Here is a 10,181-nt window from a genome sequence, read left to right as displayed (position 1 = left end):
AGACGCCTCTTTAGCACAATACGTACTAAAGAGGTCGCTCAAATTACAAAGTGTCTGTCAAATAATTTCAAAAACAACCGTTAACCGATACCCATACAAAACAACGGATCCGACCACCATTGCCGACAACCATACACAAAGTGACATTATTAGCCTTCAACCACCAGTAAGAATGAAATTTAACTTTATCCATAAGCTTTGTGATGGAAGTGTGAGAATAAATAGTTTGTTATTACGTTCGTTGCACACTAGCAAATACAAAGGAACCAAAGTAATTGGAGAAATGATCGATGAGCCCTTAAGCCACCTAAATAGTAAACTGGAAAAAGTGAGCACGAAGACTGTGATGATCAACACCCGAAACACAGATCCAAGACCGAACCTCCAATGTCTTAGGTTTGAATCGCGTTGGACGTGGAGGATACTAATTTACAGCTAAAAAATAAAATGTAATAAATGTTTGAATGGAAAAAATGTTCTCTTGCCAACGGGTGACCGTATTTATAGGTGTAGAAAAGAACACCCAACACATCCTGTTCACTCATGTATTGAATTTTTTTGTTAAAACTTGTACTGCTAATATTTCGTCACAAGTTACACAATTTAAATATTGAGTTCATCTTTGCTCCCTTTAACCTTGTCCATTTATTCCTTTTCAATGCATAGATGCATGATACGTGGTAAAAATAAATGCTTCTGCATTTTCAACATCAATTTCTCAAACCCATCAACAAAATTCGCATCTTTTTACACAACGCTTCTCTCTCTCTAAAACTCAATGGAACTGCTTCAAACTATTCAATCTTCCATAACCCCTTTAACAAAAGCTTCAAACTTTACACTCTCGATTCAATTTCAAAGACACCCACAAGAATAACTCAAACTGGGTTATCTTTATTTTCCCCAAAGTTTCATTCTTTTTGTTTTCTGAATAGGATCTGAACAATGACAGGGGTTAGAACATTGTGTTGTTGTTAACACAGAGACCTATCCACTCTCTTTTTTGCGTTACAAATTTATGCGTTACGAATTTTGGTTGATGCCCTTGCTTCATATCTGATCAAATGCATAAAGTTATTGAAATTACATAGTTGTATTCATTTCTTCTTATTACTTTTTTTCTGATTGTATCTGAGAGAACAACATAGGAAACGCGCATGTGGGTTTTTCTATTCATCAAAGATGAACTCTTAAAATATATTGTGTTCATAATACAAAATGTTAGAGAAATAAAAAAAAAAAATCATTGAATTCACTATGAGTGGTTGAAATCGAGAAGTATCATGTGGTTTATGTGATACGAAAGTACCACTTAAATCGAAGGTATAATTTTATCGGACAACGATAAGAGTAAAAATAAGAAAATAAATCTAACATATATGAGGATGATGCATTAGATATGTAGTAAAACTAGAAACTAGATGTGATATGATTAAAAATTACAATATTAGAAAGATTAGAGGTGTTTGTGGTGCGGTCTTGTTCAATTTTGAGGTTAAAAGTTATTCGAACCGCATTATAAAACGACTATTACGTTTTCCATCCTATGTTCTCACGGGCTCTATTTTTTTCTTTAGAAAATATTGTTTGCCCCGATTACATAACCCGAACGCTCTTTCAGATTATATAGTCTGAAATGTTGATTTTATTCATTTTCTCTAGTCTAACGAACAAACTATTGAAAATATTAAGTTCAGATTATATAATCAAAAGGCTGATGATAAGAAGGTTGCAGATGAAGTCAGAGTTGAAGATGAAAGTCTTGAACTTGATGATTGTAGCTTAATCTTTAGGACATATCAATTGAAATGTATATCATTAGGAACTATATAATGATTTTTTTGATATGATTATATATATATTTGTGTTAGTATAAGCTCATTGTCTTTGATATAATTTATATAATGAAGTTTTGTTGAATCTACAAATACACAAAATCGTTTCATGGAGTTTGCAGAATTCTGGGAGATTTCAGATTACATAATATGATAAAGAGTTTTGATTATATAATCCAAGCAAAGGGTATTTTCGAGAAAAAAAATAGGACACACGAGAAACAAACAAGGTGAAAAAAGTAATAGTCAAATAAAAAACACGATGTTTAGTTTGGTTGGCCTTTAAAATAAAAACCAAACCAAACCAAAGTGGTTTGAGTTGGTTCGGTTGTTGCGGTTTTTCTAACAATGTTTTAAATTTGATCCAACATAACAGTTTCGTTTTCATCCAACAATGTTTCTATCAACAATTTAAAAACATGGATTAAAAAACAACTCTCTTCGGTAATAAATGCAAAAGATCAAGATTTTATCATTTTCTAAATTTTTTTAATTAGTTTCTATTATTCAAGATATATCTACATAAACATATATGCAAAAGTGCAAATAGAACTAAATTAAAGCACATAAATACTTTTTTAAAATCAAAAGCATAAAAGAATCTTAAGAAGAGGAAAAAAACATGTCAATAAAAAAAGTGAGAAAAAACATGTTATTCTACAAAATTTTCCATTGAATTTTTTTGAATGCTAAGCTGGGTGACGGAAGTTTGATTTTTGTTTCTCTTATGTTGTAGTTTGTTTTGGTCGGTAAAATAAAAAACCACAAGTCGAACCGAATCGTGAAGTTGAGTAAAAAAATCGCTTGAATGGATCCGAACTAAATGCAATTTTGGCGGTTTTTTCCATTGAGTTGATTCGGTTTTAAAACCCTAAGAGAGATCGTTGGGTAACACTTATAGTAGAAAAGATGGTATTAAATAAGGTTAGGTGGTTGGGACATACATAGAGGATACCTATGAATTACTAGTATGTAGTAAGGAAAATAGATAAGATAAAAGATAATCATATCACTAGAGGCAGAAGAAGACTTATAAAAATTATTAGAGAAATTATTATCAAATATTTGAAAATTAATGAGTTGCACTAAAATATGATTTATGTTAGAAGCATATGACTTAATTTGATTCATATAACCGATTCTACTTGATGAAAAAGGCTTAATTGTTGTTATTAATTGTTGTAATATTTAGTTTTTTATTTATTTAGTAATTTTGTTTTGGTAAACATGTGCACCACGTATATGAAGATGACCCCATAGAATCCAACATGAAAGATTCTTGACCAACCATAGATGACACTGGTGGAACTTATCAATCTCTACCGATTGCAACTGGTGTCCAGATGTTAGAAGAAACTCTGATTCATGAATAAAATGACTCAGTTTTACTGTTATTCTTGCGAAGATTGCGTGCTCCACACCCACGAGGAGGATACGGATGATCAACAAACTCCATTTTTATGATATCTTGCTGGTACATGTGGCAGAACAAACGCTTTTTGAAGAGGGAATTCAACCGTCTGAATGTTGGAATTTTAACGGATAGTCATAGGAATGTTAGCAACACACATTTTCAATGCACTTTCTTTGATTGATTAAAATTTACGGTCCTACCAAATCATGTGTGACCCATATAAATTTGGTAGGACCCATGTGAATTTTAACTAAAGAGAGTGCGTTGAAAAATATGTGTTAGTAACATTTCTCATACAACTTATAGTATATAATTGTCAAAACAAAGATGAAATTAAGAAATCATGTAAATTTAGGTTTAAGTTATGAGTGACGGTACGTCAACAAAATGTGAGAGAGGGATGACTATCTTCATCGTCGTCTAGGTTTATAAGTAGGTTTTCATCTTATTGCTCATATGCTTAGCCGTGTGATGGGATGTCGTTTAAATTACTAAATAGTTGAGGGCATGAAGCTTTCACTGAGCTTTAACGAAATGGTCCAACCCATCACAATTTATTTAGAAAGAGCGCCTAACAATGCACATAATCATCAATTAATTAGTTTTTTTTAGGGATCATCAATTTATTAGTGTTTAACACAATAAACCATACTTCATATTAAGATTAATTTCAATAATTGTTATTGTCAATTCATAATTGATTAATTAAATAATTCATCCAACAGTCCTCATATTAGATGACAATAATCAACTACTAAAAAAATATACAGTTTACTTGTAAAAAAAGATAAAAAATTTAATAGTACTAAAATTTGAATTATGGTCAAAACACTAACCACCCAAAAGAGAACTAAGCTTCAACTCCGTAGAAATTAAATACGATAAAGAAAATAAATCATACAAGTCAAAAACTTACGTTTTTCTGACAAATGACTTTACAGTAACATATTTTAGTTAAAAAAAATGTCATTAAACAATACCTAAGCATTTAAAAAAAAAAATGCTATAACAAACCTATCACTAATTTAAAAATATCGAAAACTTAATTGAGTCAATATGAGTGCACTCATGTATATAAGTTTGTGATTAATGATTTTGTCAATGAGTTTTTAATTTCATAGTGGTCATATAATGACCACATAGGTCCAACAATAGTAAATACACTAGAACGCCGATCCGTGCGCCGCACGGGTCTTTTAAAGTAGAATGTTATAATATTTTTAACCATTGATAATGTATCTTTTTTTTTTTTTAGAGAAGAGCGCAAAGGCTAAATTGTTTCTTGATATTATATTTTATATTTTAAAAAAAATATGGGATTTGCTATATAGTGCGAAAAAATATACACGCGACGCGAATGGCACACGAAACATGGTGGATGGTTGTATTATATTTTCAAAATTAATAAAAGTCAAAGTAAATGGCAATCCAATCCATATCCTACGGCTCCCATTTATTTGTTGCTTTTCGTTGTCATTCTTGTCGCACCATCAATCTTTTCCCAAAAAATATATATAAAATTGTCTTGTATGAACATTATGTATGCAATGAGATTATATAAAAAAAATGATATGGAACAATATTACTTCCTTAATACATAAATCGATCGGACCAATTATATATCTCTACAATGTATTTTTCCTCTTTTTTCAATTATCAAACATGCTTCATTGCAAAATCCTAATGATTGATCAATATTTTTCAACATCATTGAGACTCCAACTTTCTATTTAATAGATCTTTAACCCGCTTAAAATTTCTAAACAAAACAAAAACGAAATGAATATATTAGCATGAATGGATTTAAATGCCGCGTAAAAATTAAAATCATTGAGAATTGGTTCAGTCACAAAAAAAAACAACGTGCATTTCGTTTTGAGACATTTGATTTAATATTAGCAGCCTTCAAACTACCAATGTATTTATTCAAATCATGCAGTATATTATTCCAACGTGTTCATGCCTAACCATGAAGACTTTTTCAAGAAATACCAATAAATAAAACTTACACAATTTTTCAATTTTTAAACTAATATAATTTTAAAGTGACACTGCATTTTGTTTAATAATGAAGTTTACAATAAAGCAATAAGTTACAAAACAAATCAACAGATGCGCCTGGCACACTTAAGGACATATGTATTACCAATCATTAAATTTTTTAGAATATTTCTTATCAACCTAAGATTATTCATTATACGTAAAGTAACTCATTAACAAAACAATCAATGTATTTTTCATAATGTTATACAGGTAGTTTAATTGAATTCGTTTTCAATATTCATAAAAGAGAGCAAAGGATGTTGGTTTAAGTTTGAACTTTGTTAAACATATATAACTCAAACTAATCGTTTTCTGCAATTAAATTCTGATTCAACGAAATCACATGAAACCTACAATTTATTAACACATCAGTTTGAAATCTGCAACCTTTGTGATGATTAGTTTCTAATATGAACAGAAATAATAATATTGCTATGTTTATGCTTGCAATTGAAAATACTTAGGCTAGTGCATTGCTAAATGCGCCAATTTTAATTGCATCAACATTGATCGTATAACAGCAACAATGGAAGGGAAAAAAGTTTGATACTACATTAATCAACTTAAAGAAATTTAACATAAAAGGCTTCACAATAGTTCAAAAGAAACTTAAACAACATTAAAAGGAAACATAATAAAAAAAGAAAAAAAAACGAAACCCTCCAAATCCCATTACAAATAATCCCAACCCTAGCCACTATAGTCTTGCACATAGATGGTATTGTTGTTTCCAGCAAAAGGTTCGCCAGCCTAATTCTAACACCTTCAGTGAGTATTCTTGCTTCCACAAAACGTTTCCACTGCCCCCCAATACTGCAGTGTTCATGAGGATCAGTCCCAAATATCATGATACACTCCCAAACAATTCCACAGTCATCAACCATTCTAACAGATGTAGATGTTCTATCCAATATCTGCTCACACCAACCTTCAAGAAGCAGCATCTGTTTCATAAAAATCAAAATACAATTAAATTACGGTGAAAGGATCCAAAATTGACAGGGATACTAAGAGACAAAAATATAGAAATTAATTGAACCTATACCAAAAAAATACTGGTAACATTGTACTCTGTAAGGTTCCTCACCAAATCAATTTGAAGATTGTTGTTGTTGTGGCGGTGAAGGGAAGGAGATTATTGCTTGAAACAGAAAATTCGTTTGAGTGAAGCATGCCTTGTTTCAACAGAAAAAATATACTCCCTCCGTATCAAAATATAAGCAAATTTTACTTTTTAGGTTCATTCAATTAATGATGTATGTGGTTCATAATATATGAACCACATACATCATTAATTGAATGAATCTAAAAAGTAAAATTTGCTTATATTTTGAGACGGAGGGAGTACAAACCATCGAGGCAATGACAGGAGAGTAATGCTTCAACAGGACGAACAACCATATTGAATGAGTTCTGTTACGATTTGGTTTGAAAAAAGGCAAAGGGAGCTGTTAACAAACCATCAATTTATAACACAGATGGTTCACTGCTTTATAATAGGCATGGGAAATGGAGAAAACATTAATATGCATGGAGAACTTGAAGATACTTGTTGGAAATACAGAGCTGATAGTCTATTAAATTCCTTAGGTTTTAAAATGGATCGGAAGACAATAACTGTATGATGATTTGCACGACAGATGAATATGCATAAATGAATATACAGCAGATGCACAACAAAAAAACCCCAAAACTCAAACAGCAGCACAAACAACGCATAACAGGAAATATAAAATTCCTTATGTGGGAACCCACGTCCTCAACATCATATTCAACAATATAGGACCTGTATTTTGTCAGCAGCTTGTTAACCGCCCTGTCCAATTCAGTAGCTGGATGACTCACCAAAGGTCCCACTGAAAACAAACACGAAAATTTAGTGTTAGAATGGGGGTAATCAGGTTTGAGCTTTTTAATACGATTCAGGAAATCATACGACAGAAAAACCAATTTTACCAGTCAGGCAATGATAGGACAACATGGTTTCAGCGTTTGGTGGTGACATTTTTTTGATAACTTAAGAAATTTCGATTGAAATCAAAAACCAGGATGTTATGAGCAAGGGATGTGAAATACATGTATATATAGGAAACAAAGTGGGTGGGATAACATGTGTGGGAAAACAAACAGATATGATGAGTGGAGAGCTTTGTGTTTTCAATGTGGGATGGCAATAGTGGAAAATTAATGCAGTTCATTGTATCAAGATGGCACTTTAAAAATTGGAGGAAAATAAGGAGAGTTTTTCTCTGATTCCTATCATCAGATTTTTTTCCCTCAATTCTTGGGATTCATTTTGAAATTCGAATATTTGGCTTTAGAGGGAATTTTTTAGGGTTATCACCAACAACATTTAATGCAAAAGATTTAGAGGGAAATTATTAGGGTTTAGTGGTTGCAAACCTAATAACATTAAGGAGTAAGGGAAGGGATACATGCCTACGGATGTATGTATCTAATTATAGTGCATTGCAAAATTAATTACATTTAATCATAACTATCTTCATAATACAATATCATACTCGATAGCATTGCTTTTTGGAGAGTTTATTGAAATTAATTTTTGTAACTTTTTGTAAAGAAATTTATTGATAGTGAAGTGTAGAGCTCTCTCTCCTCCATCTGTAAGTCATTATTGGGTTAAGCTCGATGAACAAATTCTTTGTTGCACTCTATTCTCTACTCTTTTTATCTAGTTTTTTATATTTGATTGCGGTTACTTGATTGCTAGATTAAACATAAATTTATTATCGTTGCTTTGCTCGTGACTATTTTGATTATTGGTTTTAATTGATACTTACCCTACACATCTAACTTAGAGCAAGCCTAAATATCTGTAAAATTTATATTTCTATTATAGTAATTATTTGTTCTCTCCTATTTATTAATTTACATGTTCAGGTCTGTGATAAATGTCGAAATGTTAAATACGAAAGAGATGGTTATCTTGTTCAAAAAGGTTTTAAGCAACGGGTAAATATGAAAAATAGCATGCCTTAATACCCATTTTCATATGAGCTAAGACTACAATGTAATGTATGCAGAATCATGTGTCTTGTAAATCCTAAAGACAGTAAGGCTTTGTTTGGGAGTTTGGAGGGGAAGGGAGGGGAGGGTTTTGGAAAAAAGGAAGGAGCAAGTGACTTAATGCATGTATAAAATTATTTTAGACTAACAGTGTATACAAACTAAGTTATTAACGTTTAAAAACAGATAAGCTTATGTATCTCTGTTTATCCATATGTGCACTCGGTTAACATTTTCATGATCAATCAACAATACCAAAAGTATTAGGAAGCAAAGAAATCAGCTTCACTACATTGACCAAACTACACCTTAATGTCTTATTGTAAATCATGTTTATAGCGAACTATATATATGAACCTGAGAAATTCTTGATGATCTGTAAACCACATTATCCTCTTTAAAATAGCTTTTGTATTGAATTTGCACTTTTTCGATGGTTATGCTTCTTTGTTTTATTATGAAACTAATATTGTTTCCTTTAGGTTTTTGGTGGAGGTCCAATGGAGGAGGAAGAGACAATTCTGAAAGTTGATGACGTGATTGTTAAATGTAATACAACCTTGGAAGATTTGTACATGGGAGGTTCCTTGTACGTGAGGACATATCTTGCTAATGTTGTGATTGCATTTCTATTTCATGAGATACGTTATTAAACTCTAAGATGTTACACTGATGTGTGTCGTGGCATGGCATCGTTTTACTCCGTTTTCTCACCCTCCCCACTTTTCCAGTTTACTAGGTGCTATGTTGCAAGTAAATGGTGTGTATATCATGATCAGAAGGAAGTTTGAGAACAATTTTAAATTTGTATAAAATTTGTGGTACATTGTTACCAGTTTTTGTCCTTTCACAGGAAATGCTGTTTTATGAAGATGGTGAGTCCACAATTGATGGAGAATCTGGAGATCTAAGGGTGGGTGGTTTAGTTTTGTGTTTGTTTAGAAACTGCTTTGTATGGATACTATACATGCATTCTGCCGATTATGCCTACGGTATTCTGAGCAGTTTTGTATCCTTACAGCCCCACATGGTGTTTTCAGATGGGAGGGGAATGACTTGCAGGCCACTGTCACAATAACTCTGGTTATGAGTTACCTGTACACCAATATTCTATTCTACTAACTAGAATAGCAAGTTGAGTGAAGACATTTGTGATCGTGCAAAACCATTAACTTCTGTTATTGATGTCCTTCAATTATATGTGAATTGTAAAGTTTATATTTTAACCTTTATTTTCAGATTCAAGACCTTATTGGCTTTGAGACGAGTATTAAATACCTAGATGAGCATCTATGGACATAAGCACAAAGGTGAGGATAAAGCTTGTTGCAAACTGCAATCTGCAATGATGTAAAACTGTGTGTATAAGAAAAGGCGCAGATCTGACATACTTCTTTGAACCCTTAGAGAAACACAAATCCAAAGCAAGTGAGGAAGTTCAAAGGAGAGGGATGCCACTGGATATGAGAAAGGAGAAAAGAGATCTTTACGTCGCATTTGAGGTTCTATTTGCCACCTCACTGACGGAAGAGCAGAAAACAACTATAAAAAAAAAATTGTTATCCATCCAGTATGTCCTCAATGTAACATGATTAGTTGATTATAGTAAATGTAAACATTGATTACCTTTCCCATCCCCGTTTTTTTATAGTTATGTTAACAGATAAGAATGGATCAGTCATTTGTACGTTTTTTTAATAAAAAGATTGTATGAGTATGCTTCACTAGTTTCTAATAAAATCTAGGTGCATCTGCTCAACTCGATGAAAAATAACCTTCATTTTAGTGCATCATAAATTTCTGGAAACTTATATCAGAGAATTCTTGGTCTCATGTAGGAAAGGTTTAAGCCTTTGTGTGCA

The 10,181-nt window shown here is 31.9% G+C and overlaps 1 pseudogene; it reads left to right on the top strand.

The window, feature by feature from the left end:
• The first annotated feature begins 6,794 nt into the window (after positions 1 to 6,794).
• On the top strand, positions 6,795 to 9,911 carry LOC11410185 (dnaJ protein ERDJ3B-like; annotated as a pseudogene).
• The last annotated feature ends 270 nt before the right edge of the window (positions 9,912 to 10,181 follow it).

Source organism: Medicago truncatula, chromosome 1, assembly GCF_003473485.1.
Source record: "Medicago truncatula cultivar Jemalong A17 chromosome 1, MtrunA17r5.0-ANR, whole genome shotgun sequence".
NCBI classification, from domain to species: domain Eukaryota; kingdom Viridiplantae; phylum Streptophyta; class Magnoliopsida; order Fabales; family Fabaceae; genus Medicago; species Medicago truncatula.
The sequence above is the reverse complement of the archived record's forward strand: the minus strand, read 5'-3'. Positions and strand labels throughout refer to the sequence as shown.